At 41.7% G+C, this 24055-nt stretch overlaps 1 protein-coding gene across 1 annotated transcript in view; it reads left to right on the top strand.

Moving 5' to 3' along the window:
- Nucleotides 1-24055, top strand: part of LOC123756872 (uncharacterized) — a 48262-nt gene that overhangs the window by 6416 nt on the left and 17791 nt on the right. The window contains exon 2 of the mRNA XM_045740267.2: nt 2350-2428. The gene's annotated coding sequence lies outside the window, so the exon portion shown is untranslated. The remainder of the gene's footprint in view (nt 1-2349; nt 2429-24055) is intronic.

The raw sequence follows: 24055 nt of genomic DNA, 5'->3' as shown, positions 1-24055 counted from the left end.
GTATATATATATATATATATATATATATATATATATATATATATATATATATATATATATATATATATATATATATATATATAATTTTATATATATATATATATATATATATATATAAAATCATAGGGTCTGGTATGTAAATGCAACATAAAATGTGGGGTTAGGGGTTACGTGATATGTTAATGCAACATAAAATGTGGGGTTAGGGGTTACGTGGTATGTTAATGCAGCACATTATATGTTGGAGGGGGGGAGGGGGTATGTTAATGCAGCAGTGTGGGGGGAAGGGAAAAGGACGCTGGTATGGTAATGCAGTATAATGTGTAGGGGGAGGGCTGGCTTAATATAAATTGTTAATACTCGCACGCGCGTACAGTGTATGAGAGGAAGAGGGGGAAGAGATGGCATGTTGATGCAGTATAGTGTGTGGGGGACTTATATGCCGATGCAGCATAGTGTGAGGGGGTGATATACTGATGCTGTGGTGAGTATGGGGGGGCTGGCCATGTTGATCATCTGCCCAAACAATGGAGGCAGCCTGCACCATCGCGTGTTGGTGTTATCCAGCTCGTTCTTCTAATAGCACGTCGTATTTTGGCATACTTTATCTTAGGCAAAAACTGTCGTGCTAGAAAATGGCAGCGGCTCGCGAAACTGACCTAATGTCCCGATTTCAGTTCGTGAGTCACTTGGTAGGTTAGGATAAGGCACGTTAGTACGGTAATTTCTTGACATTGCGAAAGCTCGCGAGAACGGGCTTCTTGATAAGCCATATAAAACTGCCTTGTAAGCAATCTATAGGTCACTAAACCCCCACGTGAAGACATCGACTATGAGAGACGCACCTAATTCTTAACCTTATTATCCCAAGTTAAATCCTACAGGTCAATGAGCGTAGAATAAACTTGTTTTGATCATAAAATGTACCGCTTACCCACTGGGGGATTAGGATAGTAGTAGGATTGGTATGTTTTAATTACGAGGTGCTAGAAAATATTTATTTGATTGTCGAATGCTTTAATGATCATGCGTTTGCAATTTCCAAGTGACAAATGCAGCACTATGCTTGCCATGTTTTGTGTTTGTTCATAACTTTCAATGCTATTATGGAAATAAAAATCATTCACTGGTCTTGCTCTCGCTCTAATAGTTTATCTTGTTTCTCAATAGCACAAATATTGGGCCGCAAATCTATTGTCTATTAAAGCTACTGCAAGTGTTGGATATTGTATAAAATATGTAACACTGTTTTCCTATGTATACTTCCAAGGAGTTATTTTCCTAGGTTTGTAAAGCACTAATGTATTCGTGTAATATCCTAGCCTATTCCTTCCTGGTAATATATCTAGCCTAAATATTATAAATGTAAATTAAATTGTAATTATTTACTGTACTGATGTTTTAGTATTTTAAGTACGGACTTAAAATGCTACAAAAAACACCCACTTTTTTCATAAATAAAGAATAAACGTCAATATGAGCTGTAATATATCTTTTCTGAGGAACTTATGTTGCTAACTAAATTAAATTTAATTACAATTGAATTTATATCTATAATATTTAGGCTAGATATATTCCCATGAAGGACTAGGCTAGGATATTACACGTTACCAACTCTTTTCAGTCATCATTAAACTTCTGTGATGGTTCACATTCATTCCACCGGTTAACACCACCGATAATAATTCTAGGACTTATAAGAAGTGCAACACAATTCGTGCTTTTATCTAGTTGTGAACGGAGAAGCTAGTGTAGTTGGTAGGGTAGAGGCGTCAGTCTATCGAGTATCATCCGCTAGCAGTTGCTGGGACAGTGGGGTCAGGCAGCGCTGTTGCTGGGACAGTGGGGTCAGGCAGCGCTGTTGCTGGGACAGTGGGGTCAGGCAGCGCTGTTGCTGGGACAGTGGGGTCAGGCAGCGCTGTTGCTGGGACAGTGGGGTCAGGCAGCGCTGTTGCTGGGACAGTGGGGTCAGGCAGCGCTGTTGCTGGGACAGTGGGGTCAGGCAGCGCTGTTGCTGGGACAGTGGGGTCAGGCAGCGCTGTTGCTGGGACAGTGGGGTCAGGCAGCGCTGTTGCTGGGACAGTGGGGTCAGGCAGCGCTGTTGCTGGGACAGTGGGGTCAGGCAGCGCTGTAGCTGGGACAGTGGGGTCAGGCAGCGCTGTAGCTGGGACAGTGGGGTCAGGCAGCGCTGTTGCTAGGACAGTGGGTCAGGCAGCGCTGTTGCTGGGACAGCGGGTCAGGCAGCGCTGTTGCTGGGACAGTGGGGTCAGGCAGCGCTGTTGTTGGGATAGTGAGTCAATGAATGGTATTGTGAGAGACGTCATGATTCAGTCATTGATGAATGTACAGGGACGCTGATGAATGCACAGGGACGCGAGTGAAAGGTGTCAAGAGGATGGTGTCATCTCCACAGAGTATCAGCAGCTCAGTGAGTTATCCTTAACTTTTTATAATCTCTCATTCCCAATGTGAACTTCCCATTTCCATTTAGAATAAATCACTTTGATCATGGAATTAATTAAATTTACAACGGTGATTAGTTCTCTATTAAAAACAGGGCTGTAAAAATTAGCTAAATTATTTTAATGAATCGAGATCAGTATTAGGGTTAGGTTACAATGGGGGTGAGCAGATTTGTTTAAAACGGTAAGTATTGGAGTTGTTTTTTTGCTTATATGATTAAACTTATTTTGGTACAATTTGGAGACGTCTGTTTTATAGCTCTTCAAGCCTATTTGGAAGACCTGAAACTTTTTTTTGTAGTCATTCTTGACTACAGTAAAGAATGACATTTTTTAAATTATATATATATATATATATATATATATATATATATATATATATATATATATATATATATATATATATATATATATATATATATATATATATATATTAGTATATTTTGGTAGCAGTCTTTCCTGTAGACATATTTTATTAAATATGACCGAAAAAGTAAGATTAATAATTCTAACACGAATTTTCTCAATCTTTCGTACATTTCTTTTCACTGTTGGAGGTAAATCAAAAATCAATTCTCCAAAATTCATTTTTATTTCTAGTCTGACGCGACACGAGCGCGTTTCGTAAAACTTATTACATTTTCAAAGACTTTAGTTTACAAATACACAACTGAATAGAACTTACGCATCTCCGATTTTATATCTACATTTGAGAGAGGTGGATGGGGTGAGGTGGCATTAATAGGGTATTAATTTCATCAACACAAGACAGAACAAGAGGTGGTATTAATAGGGTATTAATTTCATCAACACAAGACAGAACACGAAACAATGGGTATTGAGTAAAAGTGATTGTAGAAAGCCTATTGGTCCATATTTCTTGATGCTTCTATATTGGAGCGGAGTCTTGAGGTGGGTAGAATATAGTTGTGCATTAATTGGCTGTTGATTGCTGGTGTTGACTTCTTGATGTGTAGTGCCTCGCAAACGCCAAGCCGCCTGCTATCGCTGTATCTATCGATGATTTCTGTGTTGTTTACTAGGATTTCTCTGGTGATGGTTTGGTTGTGGGAAGAGGTTATATGTTCCTTAATGGAGCCATGTTGCTTATGCATCGTTAAACGCCTAGAAAGAGATGTTGTTGTCTTGCCTATATACTGTTTTTTTTGGAGCTTACAGTCCCCAAGAGGGCATTTGAAGGCATAGACGACGTTAGTCTCTTTTAAAGCGTTCTGTTTTGTGTCTGGAGAGTTTCTCATGAGTAGGCTGGCCGTTTTTTTGGTTTTATAGTAAATCGTCAGTTGTATCCTCTGATTTTTGTCTGTAGGGATAACGTTTCTATTAACAATATCTTTCAGGACCCTTTCCTCCGTTTTATGAGCTGTGGAAAAGAAGTTCCTGTAAAATAGTCTAATAGGGGGTATAGGTGTTGTGTTAGTTGTCTCTTCAGAGGTTGCATGGCGTTTCACTTTCCTTCTTATGATGTCTTCGACGAAACCATTGGAGAAGCCGTTGTTGACTAGGACCTGCCTTACCCTACAGAGTTCTTCGTCGACTTGCTTCCATTCTGAGCTGTGGCTGAGAGCACGGTCGACATATGCGTTAACAACACTCCTCTTGTACCTGTCTGGGCAGTCGCTGTTGGCATTTAGGCACATTCCTATATTCGTTTCCTTAGTGTAGACTGCAGTGTGGAAACCTCCGCTCTTTTCCATGACTGTTACATCTAGAAAGGGCAGCTTCCCATCCTTTTCCATCTCGTAAGTGAAACGCAGCACGGAACTCTGCTCAAATGCCTCCTTCAGCTCCTGCAGATGTCTGACATCAGGTACCTGTGTAAAAATGTCGTCAACATACCTGCAGTATATGGCCGGTTTCAAGTTCATGTCGACTAAGACTTTTTGCTCGATGGTACCCATGTAGAAGTTTGCAAACAGGACACCTAGGGGAGAACCCATGGCGACCCCATCTACTTGCTTATACAAGTCCGGGCTCAAGATGGGCTTCTTGAGCCCATCCGGGCTCAAGAAGGGTGCCTCTTTAGTTGTGTATTTGTAAACTAAAGTCTTTGAAAATGTAATAAGTTTTACGAAACGCGCTCGTGTCGCGTCAGACTAGAAATAAAAATGAATTTTGGAGAATTGATTTTTGATTTACCTCCAACAGTGAAAAGAAATGTACGAAAGATTGAGAAAATTCGTGTTAGAATTATTAATCTTACTTTTTCGGTCATATTTAATAAAATTATATATATATATATATATATATATATATATATATATATATATATATATATATATATATATATATATATAATATAATATTGAAATGCATGTCTCAAATCGGAGATATGCTAGGAAATAAGTAAATTACCTGCATTAATTATTGCCATCTTACTGGAGGGTGATATTAAGTTTTTCATTTATTAAATGTGGTCTATTTTTCAAACTACCAAACTATTAGTATTTCATTCACCTGAGGGTCTCGAACCCCACGCGTGTGAGACCTAAACTCTATCGACTGGACTATGAGTAGTCTTAATAAAGTTTTATTAAGCTATTAGTAGTTTGGGCATGTAGGTAGTATTCATTTTAGTTAGGCAGAGTTACTTCCTCAAACCGTGAAACCGGCGAGACGTGGTTTGTTGAACCTGACACAGTCCATATTTAGTCGCAGTTCTGTGAAAAATGCGGTGTTTTAAAAGTTTGTTTTAGTTCCCATATTTAAAAGCAACTTAATTGTTCCTTTCCATTATTCTTGTCATTATATCGGGAAACATGTGCACATCTCGGTTCTTCATTGACATATATCGTTGGGGTACAGTACCCTGATAAGGTTACTGAGTTTGGTTCCATTTTCCAGAATTTAGACTACAGTTTACACTAAACAAAAGTTAAGACTATTAGTAAAAGTTATCATTTGGTCGGATTCTGAAATGATCTAAGTGTTATTTAACTAATATTCTTCTCAAATGAACTGTTGTTGTTCTGAAAGCCATGTCTCGGGTATTGTAAGCTCGCGCATTGTAAAGTTTAGCTAGGTAGTTTTTACCCAAACGGTCTTCAGGATAAGCTACCCCAGGCTGTGGCCGACCCAAAGACGCAGTCATCACTTTTAAGTTATTCAAAACCAACGTATCAAAGTACCCTCAAAATTGAGGGATACCGATGATCCAGCCAGTCTTGTGCTGAAATTCACTATCATATTTAAGGGAAAGCCCTCATTGGAATGGGTGATCTCTCTGTATCAGCATTTGAGTATCTGGTTGAAGTAGAATTAATCGGTTTAGGAGAAGGATCAGAATGTAGAAAACTGCCATACTGACGGGAAAAGTATAAGTTTAAAACTATATAAATATTAGAAGTACAGTGGGACAGAACTCGGAGGAACGACCACACACATAAAGGACTGCCTCGCCGATAAATATTGGGAAGCAGTTAACAAGTTTAAGTTCAAAGGATGGGCACTTAAAGCAGTATTAAATCGTGATTTTTAATAAGGCATCGGTAGGCCAGGAATGAATACCTCAGAGTAAGAATAGAAACAGAGACAATAACTGAATAACGCAACTAAAGCAAAGACCCAACCCAAGCTATTCCAGTCACATAAAGAGGAAAACACCATTAATAGCAGTAGGTGCTACTGATGCAATAGGTAGCATCAGTAGCAATAGGTTATGCAGTAGGTAACATTAATATCAATAGGTTATGCAAAAGGCAACATAGATAGCAATAGATAACCTAATTTCAAAAAGTTATGAAATCCAGGATAGGGAGAGGCACAGTTATAGAAATAGAAAGGACTTTGCAGTAGATAGGCAGCTGAAACACTCTGCTGGTCAGTTTCTATGGTTTAGAACAAGATCTTGAAAATAGGTGAGCTACCAGAAAGTTGGAAGAGAAATAGTTTACAACGATGAAGACAGACAGGATGCACCAAATTACAGACCCTTCTCCATTATGTGCATATATTGCAAGCTAATGGAAAAGAAGCTGGTGACGGGGGGGGGGGGGTGCGAATAATTCTGCTGATACAGTTTACATTTGATCAGGTCCTCGGCAGGTAATGCAGATTCCTCGAGATACTTATGGCCGAGTCTAAATCGAACAATAATAACATCTAGGAGTCTGCTGATTTTATTGGATGATCCATAGATGTGTAGTTCTTCTTGCATGATAGTAGGTTGATGGAATTACTAGTGTAGATTTCACTTTGCCTCGGATCTACAAGATTTTGTTTAAATTTTTGGTGTATTAGTGTTCTCAGACTGTTTGGCGGCAATCCAAGATTATAATAATGTTCTTTGAAGGCCGATTCTTTGGCTAACTCATGAATGCTTTAGCATGACGTGTATGGATAGCCTAACATTTAGCCTAATGTCTATGAATACTACAATTCACTCTTGTTTCCTGTCGCCCGACACAACGAATTATTATTATAAATACTATCTAATCAGGAGGACGGGTTGTATTGTATATAATACTAACGTTAATCATCCAAGTTTACAAAGTAAAGCTGCATTATACAACTCAGAGTGATATATAAATTTCCATAACAAGAATTAAAATGTCAACAAGAAGGAATACTTGGCAGCTGTTCGCTGCAAATAGCAGGGGCCTAAAATAGCCTAATACTATATTCCTAATATAACCTAATATGGTATTATATTCCTATTATAACATATTGCTATATTTCTAATATATTCTCCTGCTGCCATTAGGCTGGGAGGATATATTAGTATCTCCCTGATTAACTGTCGCGCTCAGTTTAATAAAATGTTGTAATCTCTCATCCTGAACTGACTTAAAAAAAGGTTATCACTTTTATCACAAACACAAGGACGAAATTAAATTATACTCGTTAGTTAGATATTGTGGTAATTGTGTTCTAATGAAAATTGTGAAATGTTAAGTTCTTTATTATACTGAGGAGAACATTTTCGTAATTATAATATTCCCAACAGCATTAATGAACAAGAGTATGGTTTTCCATTGTCAGGTCTCCTTTTTTTTTTTGAGATATATACAAGAGTTGTTACATTCTTGTACAGCCACTAGTACGCGTAGCGTTTCGGGCAGGTCCCTGGAATACGATCCCCACCACGAAGAATCGTTTTTTCATCCAAGTACACATTTTACTGTTGCGTTAAACAGAGGCTACAGTTAAGGAATTGCGCCCAGTAAATCCTCCCCGGCCAGGATACGAACCCATGACATAGCGCTCGCGGAACGCCATGCGAGTGTCTTACCACTACACCACGGACCCTGGGCCAGTGACTGGCGTTTCCTAGAATGCAACCCACAATAGTTGCCTAACTTCCACTTACTTATTTATTGGTAGGTGAACAGAGGTATCGGGTGAAAGGAAACTTAACCAAACGTCTCATTACCGGGAAGTGAATCCTTTTGGTTGTGAGCCGAGTGCGCAAGCCACAATGCTACAGAACCGGAAAGTGATATGTGACCATACGATATTATATTTATAAGGTCTTAAGACAAGACCTTAACTATAGCAGGCGTTTACAAGATTATCTTACATCCTTACCTGATATTTTGCGTTGAAATAATTCCCGTTGTCGGGGATAGGAAACCGGTACTTAGGCTTATCGAGATTCCCGAATAGGCCAGTTATTCTTCCCCACGATACAACCCGCAACAATTGCCTAACTTACAGGCGCTGTACCTATTTTTCTCTTAGTTGAAAGTGTTGCATCAGGTGAAAGGAAACGTGCCCAACCTTTCTGTCCTGTAGAGACGGGCATTGTATGGTTGTATTATTTTAAATGCCACGCCTAAAACCCGAGCATCTGAGTACAGCTCCATTGTGTCCCTAGAAATTACTGGAGTGATTAAGTATTGAGTAACAGGGTTGTTTATTACTGTGTTAGGCGAGGCTTTCCTGGAGAGGGTCTCGGGAGCTTTCCTACTCCCTGAGCCCGGCCTGGTCGACATGTGAAAACTTGGTTTAACATGCTGTTGCTTGCACCTGCCCGTAGGCCCATTATAAATATATATAGTGCTACACAAGCAGGAGGAGCTGCCAATCACCGGGAAGCGGCCAAGTCACGTAAATACAGAGACCTTGAGCACCACTACAATTTTGTCCCCATTGCCTCAGAGACGCTTGGTGCCTGGGGTAAAAGTGCTGCTAGCTTTTTAAAGGAGTTGGGGTCTAAGCTAATCGAAACAACTAGAGACCCCAGAGCTGCCAGTTTTCTTTTTCAGCGCCTTAGTGTGGCAATCCAGAGAGGAAATGCTCACTGCATCCATGGTTCGTGCCCGCCATCTGAGGAGCTGGAGGAGCTATTCAACTTATGACAAGCAGCCTTGTACCCTGTATGTAATCAATATTGTAACTTTTTTTGTGTAATGACATTTTCAAATAAAGTTAGATAAATATACACACTTAACAAAAGAATAGGGGTGGTAGGAGAAGAAAATATCAAAGTGTTCAGTGAGGATCCAAAAGGTCTTCTCTGAGTACTCTTTATTTTCTTCTCTGAGGCTATGGGTCCCTACATTTGCACCAGAGGTGGTACCCCTTCTAGGTTTAAAAAAAAAAAAAAAAAAAAAAAAAAAAAAAAAAAAAAAAAAAAAAAAAAAAAAAAAAAAAAATATATATATATATATATATATATATATATATATATATATATATATATATATATATATATATATATATATATATATATATATATATATATATACATACATAATGTCGTACCTAGTAGCCAGAACGCACTTCTCAGCCTACTATGCAAGGCCCGATTTGCCTAATAAGCCAAGTTTTCCTGAATTAATATATTTTCTCTAATTTTTTACTTATGAAATGATAAAGCTACCCATTTCATTATGTATGAGGTCAATTTTTTTGTATTGGAGTTAAAATTAACGTAGATATATGACAGAACCTAACCAACCCTACCTAACCTAACCTAACCTATTTTTATAGGTTAGGTTAGGTAGCCGAAAAAGTTAGGTTAGGTTAGGTAGTCGAAAAAACAATTAATTCATGAAAACTTGGCTTATTAGGCAAATCGGGCCTTGCATAGTAGGCTGAGAAGTGCGTTCTGGCTACTAGGTACGACATATATATATATATATATATATATATATATATATATATATATATATATATATATATATATATATATATATATATATATATATATATGCGGAAAATCCACAGAGAAATATGAAATGAGGTGAACGTTTCGGCTTTGTTAAAGCCTTTGTCAACACCAGACTGACTGGTGTTGACAAAGGCTTTAACAAAGCCGAAACGTTCACCTCATTTCATATTTCTCTGTGGATTTTCCGCATAAAATGATCAGTGTTTTGTGATCGTCAATTGCATATATATATATATATATATATATATATATATATATATATATATATATATATATATATATATATATATATATATATAATATAATAAAAAATGTACCTAGTAGCCAGAATGCAGTACTTGGCCTACTATGCAAGGCCCGATTTGCCTAATAAGCCAAGTTTTCCAGAATTTCAATATTTTTCCTCATCTTTTTCTTATGAAAGGATAAAGCATTTCATTATGTATGAGCTATTTTTTATTAAATTTTAGTTAAAACTAACGTAGATATATGACCGAACCAAACCAACCCTACCTAACCTAACCTTAACTAACATAACTAAGTAAATAATTTATGTTCTTAACATAATATAATAATAATATTTCAAATAAACCAATTGGAAACTATTTATGGAAAATAAATAAAATCACTCGGCCTATTAGGCAAATCGGGCCTTGCTTAGTAGGCCGAAAAGTGCGTTCTGGCTACTAGGTACGACATATATATAATAATTATATATATATATATATATGTCGTACCTAGTAGCCAGAACGCACTTCTCAGCCTACTGTGCAAGGCTCGATTTGCCTAATAAACCATGTTTTCCTGAATTATTATATTTTTTTAATTTTTTTCTTAAGAAATGACAACGCTACCCATTTCATTATGTATGAGGTCAATTTTTTTTTATTGGAGTTAAAATTAACGTAGATATATGACCGAACCTAACCAACCCTACCTAACCTAACCTAACCTAACCTATCTTTATAGGTTAGGTTAGGTTAGGTAGCCGAAAAAGTTAGGTTAGGTTAGGTTAGGTAGGTTAGGTAGTCGAAAAACAATTAATTCAGGAAAACTTGGCTAATTAGGCAAATCGGGCCTTGCATAGTAGGCCGAGAAGTGCGTTCTGGCTACTAGGTACGACATATATATATATATATATATATATATATATATATATATATATATATATATATATATATATATATATATAGGTCCACCTTTTTTTAAATTCATTATTGACAATATTATTTAGTGTGTGTGTGGGGGGGGGTCAGAATAGATGAAGGCAGTATCGTCAGCAAATAGTATTGGTTTAAGAATGTTAGAAACATTTGGCAAATCATATATGTATATAAGAAATGGGAGAGGTCCTAAGATGCTGCCCTGAGGTACTCCTACTGTTAATGGTAGAGTGGAAGGAGGTTATGTTATTGATGGCTACATATTGGTGTATGTTACCGAGATAGGAACGAATATAGCCCAGAACAAGTCCTCGGATACCATAATGGTGAAGTTTAAGTAAGAGGTAGTTATGGTTTACAGTATCAAAGGCCTTTCTCAGGTCAATGAAGAAGCCAATTGGGAACTCATTTTTGTCAAAGGCTGTGTAGATTACATTAAGCAGACTAATAATGGCATCATTGGTACTCTTTTGGGAACGGAAGCCAAACTGGCAGAGACTTAATAAGTTAAGTTTTACAAAGTAGGAATAGAGCTGTTTGTAAATAATTTTTTCAAATATTTTTGAAAGTATTGGTAGATTTGATAGATATTGGTCTGTAATTGTTTGTCGCCTCCTTTATAAACTGGCATTACTCTTGCTATTTTTAAGGATATCAGGAAAAGTATGAGACTAGAGATTTGTTAAATAGCAGAGCAAGAAGAGAGCCTAAGTAGTGGGAACAGAGTCAGGGCTGTAAGTGGTGTCCCAGAATACACGAAGGTATAGGGAATTTGAAACGTAACTAAAAGACAAGAAATAAGTGTGAGAGAATGAAAAATCTGGGTTGGAAAAGTTATATTCCAAAACAGAATTATGTCAACAACAAAGATGGCCACCACCACAGGGGAGGACAATACACCAATAGATGAATGTTTCTGCACCTACCATCAATAAGAAGAGAAGATGAATGTTTTGAAGGATTCTCAGCACAAGATATAGTGAAAGGTGTTTTTTTTGGCAAATTAGTGATTATTGAGGACCTGCTAAAGAATTATGAAGATTATTATTATTATTATTATTATTAAAGGTAATTAAACTAGAAGAAGAAAATGGAGGTCTCATGAGTGAACTTTGCTATTTAAAAGGAAGTATTTTCCAGCAAGGTACCCCCTCCCCGCTCAGCTCGTTGTCCCCTTGTGGGGGCTTAGTGGGCGGCTGCCGGAGTGTGATGCTCCTTGGGACAGTCCTCTGTCCTTTTCTAGCCTTGTGCTCCTGCTGCCGTCCTCTCCAATTCTGCTGGGCATCTTTTCCTTTTCCTTCTGTTTCGTTTTTCTCCCCCCTCTTCTCCTATCTGCTTGCCGTTTCCTGCCGACCTTTTGCTCGTTCTGGTTCTTCCCTTGGACTTCTTCTATTTTGACGCCCGGGTGCTTGAGGAGGCATACTCTTGCACCCGTAGAACTGTAGTACCCGACGTCGAGAGCGAGGGGAACCTTTTCTTGTCAATCCCCCTTTTGTCACTGAACCCGATCTCGACGGACTGTCGGTTTCTTAAGGTGGCGTTTGTGGGGCGTATACTCACGACGCACCCCTAGGAGGCCCCGACAAGATCGGCGATAGCTTCTTGTTGGGTGTCCTGCCTCTAATTGTGGCTCCATGGTGGGTGTGGGGGCACATTCGTGAATGAATTCTTCTTTTCGTCAAGATGATAACCCCTGTTTCGGCTGCTTCTGGTTTGCCTTCTCAGGCTCGTGGGGTGGGCGACCAAGCCCCCGAGTCGGTCCATATTGGAAGACCGGGCTCTGTAGCCTCCGCTGCATTGGGCCCCGACCTTGCTCCTCCTTTGGCCTCTCTGACTCCTTCCCCTGGCTCCCCTCCCTCCTCTGTGGTTGGGTCGAACCCCAAGCCCCCAGTGGTGACTACCTCGTCCCCTGGCGCGGCTCCTTCTCTAGTTGTAACTACTGCGCCTTTTAACCCCTCTCTCTCTGGGGGTTCTCACCGCCGTCCTCGTCACGGCCGCCCTCGCTCGATTCCTTCCAGTTCTGCTACCTATCAGGCCTTGTTTGGTCCCGCTTCGTGGGCCAAATATTTTGATCTCCTCCCTCTTGATTCTGCGCCTCCTGACGATTTCTCTCTCCATCGACATCTCATTCATTCCGTGGATGCCTCCATTACTTTCAACCCCACTCGTCTCGGTACACGTGTCGTTGCTGCTCCTTCTCAGGATGCTGCTTCCCGCTTGGCTGCCTTATCCTGCCTTGGCGAGACCCCCGTTCGGGTCTCGAAGAACGCTCAGTTGAATGCCAGTGTTGGCACTATTTTGCTCCCGCCCCATGTTGCGACCGGTGTTCGGGACCTGCGCGACTGCCACGACGATATTCGACATATCCTCGCTGCCCAGGGCCATTCTATTCTCCAGGTGGACACGTTTACTCGTCCCCCTCGTGGTAGTCGCCGTCAACCCCTCCGGGTTGTGAAGATTACCTTTGATGGTAGGACCCTTCCACCCTCTGTCATTCTTGCTGGTGCCAGGTGCTCTGTCCAGGAGTACATTCCTTCTCCTCGGCTCTGCAACAAGTGCTGGAGGTGTGGGCATGGTGCCCTCCGCTGCTCCGGGACTGTCTCTCTCTGTCCTTTGTGTGGTGGCGAAGGTCACTCTAAGTCGGAGTGCACTTCTCCCCAAGCTCGTTGCCTCAACTGTGGTGAGGCCCATCCTACCTTCTCCCGTGCGTGTGTCCATTACAAGCTTGAGGCAGCCGTCCTCAACATGAAGCACCGGGAGCGTTTATCTTTTCCTGAGGCGAGGCGCCAGGTTCGCCGGCTCCTGCCTTATGCTAATATCTCTTATGCTCGCGTGTTGCGCTCTTCCTCTCCTCGTCCTTCCCGCCTTCCTCAGACTCACAACCGTTTCCGGGCCTTGGACCCTGATGCGCCCACTGCCCCCTCCTCTGTTCCTTTGGGTTCTCTCCCGAAGGATCCTCCTCCTGGTCCTCTGTCTGGGGTTCCCCTTCCTTCTACCCGGTCTGTCGTGTCTTCTGTGTCTTCTTCCTCGTCCCCCTCCGATCCTCCTTCCCATCCTCTTCCTCCATCTATCGGCTCTCCCCACCGCCTGTTGGTGCGGGCGGATGTCCATCGCTCTCCTAACGGCCGTCGTGTGTGCTCTCGTTCGGCTTCTCCTGTTGAGACACTGGAATCCGTTGCCCGGTACGTAGTTGCTGGGACACGGGTCTCTTTAAGTCAGAAGCGTAAGCCTGGCTCCTCTCCTTCCTCTTCCCCGGCGGGTAAGAAGGCTTCGCTTTCTTCCTCAGCTCCTCCTTCTGGCTCTGTTGCTCCTTTCCCTCCCGTTTCAGTGCTTGCGCCCCCTGTTCCTGCTATGGAGGTTTCTTTGGCCCCTGCTTCCCTTTCGGTTGCTGCTCTTCCTGGGGTGCGTTCCCCTCTTTCTACTCCCCCTCTTCCTGCTGCTGTCCTTGACTGCTCCTCTCCGTTGTCTCCTCCTCTTCCTCCTCCTCCGGACCCTGCCCGCCCACCTCTGATCTGTTCTCCCGTTTCCTTCCCTCCGTCTTTGCTCAGTTTACCCATGCCCCCTAACCCTGACTTTGCTGACCCTGATCCCGACCCTGATATTCTTTAACGTGCTCTGTTGCTCTTTCGCCTTTGTTTCTTCCTTGTTCTCCGTTTTTGTCCTTTCTCTTCTCGTCGTTGTCCATTCTTCAATGGAACGTTCGAGGTTATTACGCCAATTTCCTCGAACTCCAACTTCTGATTTCGCGGTTTTCGCCCCTTTGTGTCTGTCTCCAGTAGCCAATGCTTGGTGCTCGTCCTGGTCGTTTTCGTGGCTATTCCTTTCTCTCCCCCCCCCCCCAGCCATTGCTGGGGCTTCTAATTCTTCTGCTCTCTTGATTCGGGCTGATGTTCCCTTTGTTCCTTTACTTTTTCCTTCGCCTCTCCATTGTTCTGCTGCTCGTATCTTTGTGGGGAAATGGTACACAGTTTGTTCCATTTATCTCCCCCCGAGTGTCCCGCTCTCTCTTCCTGATTTGAAACACCTCCTAGACTCCTTGCCGGAGCCTGTGCTCCTGCTGGGTGACTTCAATTGTCGTCATTCTCTTTGGGGTGACGTTCTGACGAATACCCGGGGTCGCCTTTTTGAGCCGTTTCTCCTCTCTTCTTCCCTGTCTCTTCTGAATTCTGGTGAGCCCACTCATTTGGACTCTCGGACTCGCACCCTTTCTTGTCTTGATCTTTCTCTCTGCTCTTCTTCTCTTTACTTAGATTTCACGTGGCAGGTTCTTGATGACCTCCATGGAAGTGATCATTTCCCCATCCTTGTTTCCTTTTTCTCTTTTCGCCCTTCCCTCTCTTTCCCTAGGTGGCAGTTTGCTAAGGCAGACTGGACCCTATTTACCCTCAGTGCTGCTCTCTCTGACCTCTCCCTTCTGCCTCTCTCTCGCGCTCTCCTCCTTTTTCATGACACTGTCTTCAACGCTGCCCTCCGCTCTATTCCTCGCTCTTCCTCTCGGGGTCCACGGAAGTGCGTTCCCTGGTGGAATGCGGACTGTGCTCGGGCTGTCCGCTGTAAGCGTGCAGCCTGGAAGAGGCACCGCCGTAGGCAGACGACCGATTCTTTTCTTTTCTTTCGGAAAGCGAGTGCGGTGGCCTGTAGGGCCATCCGTACGGCTAAACGTGAATGTTGGGCATCTTATGTCTCAACAATTACGTCCGAAACCCCTCTGGCCCAGATCTGGAAGCGTATCAGCAAGATAGCGGGTAAGTTCGTTCCCGATGTTTCACCGGTCCTTCACCTCCATGATACTCTTGTGGCGGACCCGTTGCAGGTCGCTTCCGAACTGGGTTCCCACTTTTCTTCTGTTAGCTCTGGTCTTCATCTTCCCCAATCTTTCCTTCTTCGTAAACCTGTCCTTGAGTCTCGTCCTTTAGATTTCTGCACTCATCTTCAGCTTCCCTATAATGATCCCTTCTCTCTCTCTGAACTTCGTTCTGCCCTGGCCCTCTGCGGTTCTACGGCGGCGGGCTCCGATGGTATTCATTATGAGATGCTTCGCCATCTCCCTCCGAGCACGTCTCAGTATTTACTGAGTCTGTATAATCGGATCTGGGAGTCGTCGTCAGTCCCTGAGGACTGGCTCGATGCCGTTGTCCTCCCTGTTCGCAAACCGGGGTCTCTGGGTACTTCCCCTAAGGACTTTCGCCCTATTGCTCTCACAAGTTGTGTCTGCAAACTCTTTGAACGTATGGTTAACGTTCGTCTGATGTGGTTCCTGGAACACCATCACCTCCTCTCCCCTTCTCAATTTGGTTTCCGCAAGTGCCGCAGCACGACAGATGTCCTGGTGAACTTGGAGGTCTATATTCGTACTGCTTTTGCTGCGAAGACCTCCGTTGTTGCCGTCCTTTTTGACCTAGAAAAGGCTTACGACACCACTTGGCGTTATCATATCCTATCTCAACTTCATTCTTTTGGCCTTCGTGGTCATCTCCCTCTCTTTCTCCGCAGCTTCCTCTTTCGTCGTTCCTTTCGGGTGCGCCTTGGTACCGCTCTCTCTCCCTCTTTTCAGCAATACGAAGGTGTGCCCCAGGGTAGTGTTCTGAGCACTACTCTTTTTCTGGTTGCCCTCAATGGTCTTCTTTCCTCTCTTCCTTCTGGTGTCTTCTCCGCTCTTTATGTCGATGATCTTACCCTTTGTTGTCAGGGTGATGATTCGCCTCTCCTTCAACGCCGGCTTCAACTTGCAATTGATGCCGTGTCGTCTTGGGCCACAGGTCATGGCTTCAAGTTCTCTACTTCTAAGACTTGTGCCATGACTTTTACGCGGAAACGGGTTGTTCTTCGTCCCTCTTTGTCACTTTATGGTCATCCCCTTGAATACAAAGATTCCGCGAAGCTTTTGGGGTTATTCCTTGACACTCGTTTGTCTTGGTCTCCCCATATCTCTTACCTCCGTGTTGAGTGCTCTAAGGCCCTTACCCTCCTTCGGGTCTTGTCCCATACTTCTTGGGGGGCAGATAGGCGCACTCTCCTTGCTTTACATTCCTCTCTCGTCCTGTCTAAGCTCGATTATGGTTGCCCTGCTTACTCGTCTGCTTCTCCTTCTACTCTTCCCCGTCTTGATGCTTTGCACCATACTGGGTTGCGCCTCAGTTCTGGTGCCTTTCGTTCGACTCCCATCCTTAGCTTGTATGTTGACACTGGCTTCCTGTCTCTCCAGGACCGCCGTGATCGCTACTGTCTTCGCTATCTTGCGCGGTCCTTGCAACATCCTTCCTCTCGCCTCTGTCGTGCTTTAACTTTTACCCCTCCTGCGGTTCCTGTTCCTCTTCACCACCTCCCTCTTTCTGTCCGGTTATCTCGCCTACAGGATTCTCTTTCCGTTCGTATTTCTGATGTTTCTCCTCGTGTTGTTCCTTCTTTGCCCCCGTGGAGGGTCCCTCTTCCGCGGTTTTGTACATCCTTGACCCGTATCACTAAAGCTTTTACCCCTCCTACGGTTCTAAAGCGCCTTTTCCTCGAGCACTTTTCTTCTCACTCCCGCTCCGTTTCTGTCTTCACCGATGGGTCTAAGTCAGCGGACGGTGTTGGCTACTCTGTTGTTTTTCCTGATCGCACTTATTTGTGTCGCTTGCCTCCGGAGACTAGCATCTTTACAGCGGAACTTTATGCTATTCTCTATGCTCTTCGTCTCCTGCTTTCACGTTGTCAGTCTTCCTTTGTGGTTGTTGTTGACTCTTGTAGTGCCCTCATGGCTCTCGGGTCCTTTAATCCGGTTCATCCAGTAGTTGTTGAGATCCAGCATTGGCTGTTTCTCGTTCACAGTAAATTTAAGTCGGTTGAGTTTTGTTGGGTTCCCAGCCATATTGGTGTGTCTTTAAATGAGCGTGCAGATGCTGCCGCCAAGGAAGCTGTCCGCTCTTGTCCCATCTCTCGTAAAGGCATTCCGTATTCCGACTTTTACCCGGTTATCCATTCCTCAGTCCTTACCCGTTGGCAGGCTTCTTGGTTGTCTGTTACTGGTAACAAGCTACGTACTCTTAAATGTTGTGTTTCCTCGTGGCCGTCCTCCTTCCACCGTAACCGGCGGTGGGAAACAGCTCTGGCGAGGTTGCGTATTGGCCATACTCGCTTAACCCATGGTCACTTGATGGAGCGCCGCCCTGCTCCTTATTGTCCTAGTTGCATTGTCCCTCTTACGGTCGTGCATGTCCTTCTTGAATGTCCTGACTTCCAGGACGAGCGTGTGTCTTGCTTTCCGACCGCCCCTCGCGGTCACCTGTCCCTCGATAGAATTCGTGGTGACTCGGATACTTTTGATATCGTTCGCCTTATGCGTTTTTGTTCTCGTATTGGCATCCTTGGTGATATTTAGCACCCTCTGATTATTTTGCGTATTTGATGGTGCTACATAGCCTTCCCGGTTTGGTGCCTTCTTTTGATAATTACTTACTTACTTACTTCCAGCAAGGTAAGGAAATGACCAGCTTGACTAATAACGTAAGGATACAGGAGGCACACATAAAGGAACTAGTGAAAGACAATGAGGCATGGAAAATGAAGAGTGGTGAATTTGACAAAATTAACATGAAAATATTCATATGTTGAACAACTCCAAGGAACTCTGAGGGCTAAAATAGAGTTAGGCAAGATATGCAAAAAGAAACTTCATTGACAACTCCCATAGAGGAGGTTAATAAAGAACTAGCAAAGTACAAAAAGGAAATAAAAGACATGTATGAGGAAGTTGTAAAAGAGAGAGAGGATCAAGAAATTGTGTTTGGAAGTCAAAACCCAAAATGACCAACAAGCAGAAATTAGGCATACAATTAGGAAAGAACTGGTTAACACCAGCAGATTAGTACAAAACATTGCAGGTAAAAGTAAGTCCATAATAATTTTTGGGTATTTAGAAAAGGAAATATCTAGGGTGGACAGAGCAGCAGAAGAGATGAAAATCATAGACAAAATAATAGGTTTAGGAGAAGGTCTAAATTCAAACGAAAATGTCGGTGTTTATAGGATTGGAAAATATAAGAAAGACAAGAACCGCCCCTTAAGGGTGACATTTAATGGAGTGAAACACATGACGCAAGTGCTTAGAAGTGTCAGGAAATTGCAGTGAGATGAGGATGGCAAACTTTGGTCAATAAGACATGACCTCTCAAAGGAAGACAGAGAAAAGCTGAAAATGAACCTCGATAAAGTGAAACATCTAAATGGGAATAGAAATGAAGGAGCTCTTACCAGTCCCTGTGGCGAAGTTGTAAGACACTCGCTTGGCGTTTTGCGAGTGCTTTGGCCTGGGTCCGTATCCTGGCCGGGGAGGATTTACTTGGCGACAATCCTTAGCTGTAGCCTCTGTTCACCCAATAGTGAATGGGTACCTGGTTGTTAAATGATTTGGCGGGCCGTGTTCGGGGAAAAGTAGGATTAAGTACTTGCCTGAAATGCTATGCGTGCCAGTGGCTGTTAAAGAATGTAAAAACACTTGTACTGTATATATAAATAAATAAATAAAATAAAAAGAAAGAAATTGTTGTTCTACAAAGTGTTAGGGACAGGAAAGCTAGTGAAATGGTACACAAAAACAAAGCAACAAAATTATTAGAGGAAGGGGGAAGTAAAGGACAAATGGAAAGGGAACATGTTCCTGAAAATTGTATATTCCAACATAGAAGGAGTGAGATAAAAAATTCTGGAGCCAAGTGAATTACTGTAAATCAATTTAAGGTCCCATATATTTTTGCACTAACAGAGACGAAACTTTAAGAAAATATTTTAAATGAGGTCGTATTCCCAAGCAGCTACTCAGTTTGGAGACGTGACAGGAAAATTAGGAGGGGGGAAGAATGGCTGTGCTGGTAAAAGAACACCTGAAGGAAATAGTTAATAATTGAAAACTCTTGAGAAGTTGACATATTTACATTGCAGGTCTGGAATCTGTATGATAAACTGATAATTGTAAATGCCCACCAGCAACACGGACGGTTAGTTAGTTTAGTTCACTTATTATGCACCCCATACCCATCTTGTGGGCGGTAGTGAAAAGGGTTACAGAGGCACATAATGGGCTCAGGGACTGAACCCCACAATTCATTTAGCTAAGCAAGTTACAATCTTGATGCGCTAGTTACAAAATTCAATACAAGTCGTCACATCAACAATGGGTTCGAGATCAACCTCAAGTACAGGTTCTAAATTAAGCAACTGACATATGTGGAGAGCTAGTGTCAAAATTTATGTTTGTCCTGCACACTGCCCCCCATCCAGTGGGCAGTGGTGGATAGGTTACAATCACTCAGTTACTACCTACAGTTACGGACAGAGGAGGAATTCGATGACAAACAAGAAGGTCTCATAAGTTTAATGAGAGAGAGACTAGTAAGGGCAGATAGAGATAAGTCACGATTGTTGGTACTGGGGGACTTCAACTTGAAAGCAATAGACTAGGTGGTTAACACTTGAAAGCAATACACTGGGAGGCCTACGAAGCAAGAATGAAGGACATTTGACCAGGCATTTTTGTAAACCTCATTCTGGAGACATTCATGTATCAATACGTCAAGCAGGCCACAAGAATAAGGGAAGGGGATGTTCTGTCAGTACTGGATCTAATATTTACCAGGAAAGAAGAGATATTTGACATCCAGTACCTTCCTCTCTTGGGAAAGAGTAATCACATCCTCTTGGAAATTAAATGTGCTTTGCGATATTTAATTTCCATTAAATATTGGAAAGGTTAATAAACCTTTCCGATATTCTGATAATCGGATATTATTGGAAAAGAATGGAGGATATTGAAACAGTTAATAAGCTCGATTTTGAGAGAGGACACTATAGGGAACTTAGAAAATTCTTTAATGAGTTTAATTAGACAGACTCGTTGCTAGGCAAGGAAGTAAATGTAGGCCAATTTTTGCAAAATATACGATGAAGGCACACAAACATTCACCATAACAGAGATGCAGGACCAGAAAACAGGATTGGTTCAACAGAAATTGTAAGAGGGCCAGAGAGGAAAAGACAAGAAAATGGGTTCAATATAGGAAGAGGCCTAACCCACAAACATACCAGCACTACAAGCAAGCAAGAAACAATTACACAACAGCGTATAGCGAACAAATGTAAAACAGATCCAGGCCTTTTCTATAAAATCATTAAAAGCAAGCTGCATGTAAAGGATGAAATCTAGAGATTGTGAATGGGGAACAGGACTACTGAGAATGAAAAAAAAATGTGTGAAATGCTAAATGAACAGTTCCAAAGTGTGTTTGTACAAAATAAGGATTTCATAGAAACGGATCCAATACCAATTCCAGAGCACGCCATTGAATTCATAGAGGTATCTCAAGAGGAAGTGGAAAAATTATTCAAAGGACTAGGAAGAAATAAAGCAGTTAGACTTAATGGAGTTTCACCTTGGGTGCTACGAGAATGTGCAACTGAGCTGAGCATTCCACTCCAATTAATATTCCAGAAATCCTTGTGCACAGGAATTTTAGCAAATATATGGAAAAAAAAGGCAAACATGGTACCAATCTATAAAAATGGTAGGCGAGATGAACCTCTAAATTATAGACCCGTATCATTAACAAGCGTAGTAGTCAAAACACTAGAAACAATAGTTAAAGCCATATGGGTTGAACACCTAGAGAGTAATGACATAATAACTGACAGACAGTATGGATTTCAAACAGGAAGATCCTGTAAAACAAATCTAATTAGTTTTTATGATAGTCACAGAGATAATACAGGAAAGAGGTTGGGTTGCTTTGTCTATCTGGATTTAAAAAAGGCTTTTGACAGTCCCACACAAGAGGCTGTTCTGGAAACTTGAACATGCTGGAGGAGTGACGGGGAGACTTCTGACATGGATGAAGAATTTTCTAACTGACAGACATACTGTATAAGTGTATTAATCAGAGACAATGTATCTGACTGGAGGAGTGTTACTTGCGGGGTATCACAGGGTTCAGTTCTTGCACCAGTAATGTTCATCATCTACATAAACGATCTACCAGAAGGAATACAGAATTATATGAAAATTTTTGTGGATGATGCTCAGATACTGAGAAGATAGGGGATGCTGACGATTGTTATGCCCTTCAAATCAATCTAGATAAAAATAAGTACTTGGATCGTCAAGTGGCAAATGAAATTCAACGTGAATAAATGTCCTATTATGGAATGTGGAATTGGAGAAAATAGACCACACACAACTTACAAATTATGTTGAAAGGAATTACAGAACTCTAATAAAGGACGAGACCCAAAGGGTGGTTTTGGATAGTAAGCTGCTACCGGAGGAACGCAAAGAACATTGTGAGAGGAGTGTATGCTTCGTTTTCCAACTTCAGACTTGCCTTTAATTACGTATATGGATGATGAAATGCTAAAGAAACTGTTCATGACTTGTGAGACCAAAATTGGAATATGCAGCCATTGTATGGAGTCCAAATCTTGAGAAGCACATGAAGGAACTGGAAATGGTGCAAAGGCATGCTACAAAATGGCTTACGGAACCGAGAAACAAGAGTTATGAGGAGAGACTAGAGACGTTAAACATGCCAAAACTAGAAGATAGAAGAGAGGTGATATGATCACCACTTACAAAATTCTAGCAGGAATCGACTAAATTGACAAAGAGGAATTCCTGAAACCAGCAACATCACAAATAAGAGAACACAGATTCAAGCTAAGGAAACAAAGGTCCCCCAAAAATATTAGAGAGTTTTCCTTTGCAAACAGAGTGGTAAACGATTGGAACAAGCTAAGTGAGGTGGTGGAGGCCAAAACAGTCAGTACTCTAGTTTCAAAACGTTATACGACAGAGCACTGGGAAGACGGGACACCACGAGCATAGAGCTCATCCTGTAACTACGGTTAGGTAATTACCATGAACATAGTTCTCACCCTGTAGCTACACTTAGGTAATTACCATGAACATAACTCTCATTCTGTAGCTACACTCAAGTAATTACCATTAGCATAGCTCTCATCCTTTAACTACACTTAGGGTTGAGAAAAGTGTAATTACAAATGTACCCCAACCCTGAATTCTCTGAATCTGGTAAAGATTTTCCCTAATATTACTTACTATGTTTGATATTGTTCCAAACTTCTGCAGTTTTCAAATATCACAATTTTTTTGGGCCATTTTCTAAATCTCATCAACAGTTAACAAACTTTAATCTTGTTTAATTTTAAGTATTACCACATTAAGCTTGTATATTAATTTCCTAACTTTTTTTCATTATGCCCAAAATGCTCTACATACTAGTGACTTTATACATTGTACTTGGCTTACTAATGAATCTTCCACTGTTCATCTATAACTTGTGTGCACACTTGTATAAATACAGTAATTATTATTATTATAAGTATAAATCTGAGGAAACACATTAAAGAGCAAGCATAGTTTGGTACTTTTTACCCTTGAAATGTACATACCATCTTATGAAGTTCAGTTCATGGTGCTTATAACATCCTAAGATGTTTTTTTAGGAACTTTGCGAAGCTTCAAACTACTGTACCACTTATACAAGGCATTTTAAATCGGTATTTGAGGTCTTGAATAACCATCTTCCATCTCGAAGTGACAACTTTTGTTTCCCTATGTTCAAGACATGGTTTTTAACAGCACTGGAAGACAATAACCTTGTTTTGAATAACATTTTTCTGAGCACATACACAATTCCAATGTAACCCTTAAGCAATGCAAGGCTTAAGGCAGCTATATGTCTCTTACTTCTGACTATCAGGTTGAGGAGCCTCTTCACTGGCACCCTTCTCGTGGCTATGAATGAGTTCTGCCTTCCGGTGGGGTCCTTTCACCATTGCTGTTTTGTTTGTCTTTGCAAGAATGCATCATATACTCTTGTCGTGTACTTTTGATGCAGCATGGTACAGTACTTGTGCCGTTAGGATTAGAGCTTCACATATCGACTAATTTTCTATTGTCTTTTGTTCATGAGAGCTGGTTCTTTGTCCCTGATCTTGTGATATGCACTGATTTGCTGCTTTCTTTATCATTGTCTTCACAGATCATATTCATTTTCAGGGTTTCTGATGGCCCAAATAATTGTAACCTCTAATTACCTGTTGAATGTCCCTGGTCTTCCCACACACTTGTTTTGTGCTTGGGCATTCAGCATGCATTACTGTATTTTTTTTTTTTTTTTTTTTTACCTCGGGTTCTCATATCTTATACTACCCCAATAGGTAGGCTCCGACCATCTTTTGAATTTTCCAAAGAAGCTGGTTTCCTTTGTAGAGGAAACATTGTTAACAAGATCGGGGAGCTAGAAAGG

Source organism: Procambarus clarkii, chromosome 26 (genome assembly GCF_040958095.1).
Source record: "Procambarus clarkii isolate CNS0578487 chromosome 26, FALCON_Pclarkii_2.0, whole genome shotgun sequence".
In the NCBI taxonomy this organism is placed as follows: domain Eukaryota; kingdom Metazoa; phylum Arthropoda; class Malacostraca; order Decapoda; family Cambaridae; genus Procambarus; species Procambarus clarkii.
Note: the sequence above shows the minus strand (reverse complement) of the source record. Positions and strands in the feature narration are given on the sequence as shown.